The following is a 3,263-nucleotide window of genomic DNA, read 5'->3' as shown; positions in this document are numbered from 1 at the left end:
GTCTTCACACTTAACCATGTGCAGTCTTTAATCCAAAACAGGGATTCCAGAATCGGTCTAAAAACACAACGTTAACTAAAGTAAATTGTCGATTTGTTTCCACAATCGATTTAAAAACGCAGCATCGCTTGGGTATATTTTTGACCTTGAAAACAATGTTTCGATAAAACACAAATCTGCGTAGACAAACCTGAAATTGACGCAATGTTCTTCTCGAAAGCGATTCCTGTCTTCAGGGTATTGCTGCTGTTGTAGTTGTTGGGCAACTGGATGCCATGGTACTAGGAAGGTTTCTGCCATTAGTCCTTTATTCGGAACTGCGTCAAAGGCGAGCTGATATAATGTCTTCATCTTGGAAACAGGAACAGCAACGGATTGGAAGTCTTGATACTGTGAAGAGCAGAGCAGAGTGACTTTTTGCAAACTTTCGCGGCGCTTTCAAGTTTTAAACCTTAGCGGTAAAAAAGTTTAACGGTGGACGGCAAAAACAATTACCCTTTTCGCTCTTTTTCAAGTTGGACTCCTTTTGTTTTCAACTCTAATTTAAGATGAATCAGAAAACTTTTATTTTCAACGATGGCTTCGGCTTTTGAAACCGAGGGAGCTTTCCTAATGCAAGAACAAGCCCCACCACATGATTTATAATGAGAAAGACTAGTTTATTTTGTAGTTAACTTTCGTCCGAAACGGGCTTAGCGCAGTGCGTTAAGCATTAGTACCAACGACAGGTAAATTTTCATTACGTTAAAGCTTACGGGTTCGATTCTCTCTCTTTCTCTCTTTCAGGTCTTTTTTTCTTTTTAACACATAGCTCATTTTAGCTGACTCAGAGAGTTTACATGCAAATTTTGAAGCGCGCGTGAATTAGCATACGAAACCACTGAGTGGAACGCGCTCATATATCTCTCATTCTCATTTTTCTAATGCACACACTTTAAACATGTCTACAGATAAGGAGCTCGGCGATGCTTGGTTTGGTTGTCAGGCTGAAGTAAAACGTCTGAAGGCTGTCTTAAAAGTTAAAGAAGCTCACATTCTCTCACTCAAAAAGTACATTTGAACCCTCAAAAGAAAAGAGATGAGGAGACAACAAAGAGAGAAGAACGGAGACGCTGAGAAGAAAGAAGTGAAAAAAGAAGAGAAGACTTTGATCTTCGATAATATGGTCGGTGACATAAATCTCTTATGCGCTAAATGTCAACGCTATCTGAAAACACTGTAATAAATTACTTTTAGCATTAGATCTTTATTTTTCTTTGAATCACTTGTAGCGGCATGGTAGCGAAATGGTGATCGCGTCGGGCTCATAACCCGAAGGTACGAGGATCAAAACCTCGCTATGCCCTGTTTTTTCTTTGATAGAGACTCTATGGCCGAATGGATAAGGCGCCTGACTACGGATCAGGAGATTCCAGGTTCAAGTCCTGGTAGAGTCAATAAAAAATTTTTGGAAGCACAGAGTTTCGATCTCTGAACCTCTCGCTTGCAAAGCGAGTGCTCTACTGATTGAGCTATACCCCCGTTCTCTTCTTACACATTCAACAAGAACGTTTTTACCGAACGTGCCCTACTGCGCATGCGTCGTGCGCAATTGGTGAGAGTCAAACATTCTGTCCCACATGTCTAAGCCATCACCTTTATCCACATATATAAGATCTCTTTTACATATTTATAAATAACTAAGAAAATACAGTGGCATCCTTTGAGCCCTCTGAGCACTCTACGAGCGCCATCTTGAATTTTTAATTTGATTGACAACTTAGAACAATAGCCTTTAAACAATAGCGGCAGCGGCATCCTTTGAGTTGCCAAGTGTCCACCCTTACTACTCCCAATCACTGACAGTGAGAGCTTGGCGGTAACTCTAATGCTTCCAAAGGAGTCTTTAAATCTTGCTGTGTGATGCAAAACTCTGCCAAACATTTGTCGTGTCGCATGTCAGCAAGGGTAAACATCCAAAATAGAGGGCATGGAATAGTCAAGGTGGCGGGCAGGCTATATAATAAAGAGAAAGATTAGTAAGCTCAAGACAGAAAAATTGACTTTTTATTAGCATGTGCAGGATTATTTCCTTTACTGAATAATTGACAACTGCTAATAAATCTGTAGAAGAAAGAAGTATAAGTTGTAGTTTTCGATCAAAACTATGTCATACCATCCAATAATATTACCAACAGTAAGAGGCTTACTATGTGGTACCTTTTATTAATTACTCCATTCTAAAAGATGCTTGGCAATTTCCTTTGCTATGTAAATCTTGATGATTCCACTTCATTTTCATGTATTTTGAGGAAGTGGAGGGAGTTGAGGTGCTACCATAAATCTCACCCATTCATAAATAATACATAACAGTGATCTGTACAACAAGTTTTGGGTTGTTAGAAATAATAACCGCAATTTTGTTTAAAAAGGCAGTTTATGGATTCACCTATATGATGAATAGATATGAAAGATATTTTTATCTGAAGTGATTATGTCTGCTTTGTATTTAGCGGTATAAAGATATAAATTTTTTAAATTAAACTGTTTGTGTTGAATGTTGAGAATATACAATTTAACGAATTAACAGTGGTTTGAGTATGGGGATTTCCAACACTAGCTTATTACTAACAGTTAAACATTTTATTTCATAAAATTACTTGTGTGGTCTGCAAAGTGGTCTTAACTACAATTCCTTATTCCGGGCAGTTTCAAGCCTTTTGATCAGTATGTCTTTTGTTCGAGTAACGAGTAACTCTTTTTTTGACTCCTTGACAGGCAGTTGTCTAGGATCAATCCCCCCTCTCAATACTGGTCTTCTTTATTCATCACCTTTTTGTATGACTAAATTGGCAGTGGGAAGTTGGTTCATCCCGAAATCTCTTTTGATAATCATTGCACAGAAAAGGTTTTAAAATTGCAAGAAAAATATTAAGTTTTTTATCCTTAATGTAAAGTAAGACTTCCACTCAATCATCACAAAATGTACAAGTTGCACCCTTATTTCGCTCCCTCCCACCATTACAGTAGTTGGATTTATTGAAAAATGGTGGGGGACATGATTGAAAATGAGATATGTATGATATGTATTGTCTTTGAAAAGCCCCTTCAGGAAAGATAATAAAATACGTGTGTATTTATGTATGTATGTATGCATGCATGTACAATAGTTGCTAAAGAGAAAAAATGCTACAGAATGGTCTCTACAACGCTGTTTCGTGAGCTGTTACACTCGCTCATCTTGATGTATTTCGGAAATAGCTTGCTTGATTAGTTGTGAAATT

At 37.8% G+C, this 3,263-nt stretch overlaps 2 non-coding genes across 2 annotated transcripts; both read left to right on the top strand.

Moving 5' to 3' along the window:
- Window positions 1-1,272: 1,272 nt before the first annotated feature.
- Window positions 1,273-1,345, top strand: Trnam-cau (transfer RNA methionine (anticodon CAU)). Its single transcript has one exon. It is a non-coding gene; the product is annotated as a tRNA-Met (tRNA).
- Window positions 1,346-1,363: 18 nt separating this feature from the next.
- Window positions 1,364-1,436, top strand: Trnar-acg (transfer RNA arginine (anticodon ACG)). The gene has a single exon. It is a non-coding gene; the product is annotated as a tRNA-Arg (tRNA).
- Window positions 1,437-3,263: the final 1,827 nt, after the last annotated feature.

Source organism: Porites lutea, chromosome 3 (assembly GCF_958299795.1).
Source record: "Porites lutea chromosome 3, jaPorLute2.1, whole genome shotgun sequence".
NCBI lineage: Eukaryota > Metazoa > Cnidaria > Anthozoa > Scleractinia > Poritidae > Porites > Porites lutea.
This window is presented reverse-complemented; position numbering and strand designations above follow the sequence as displayed.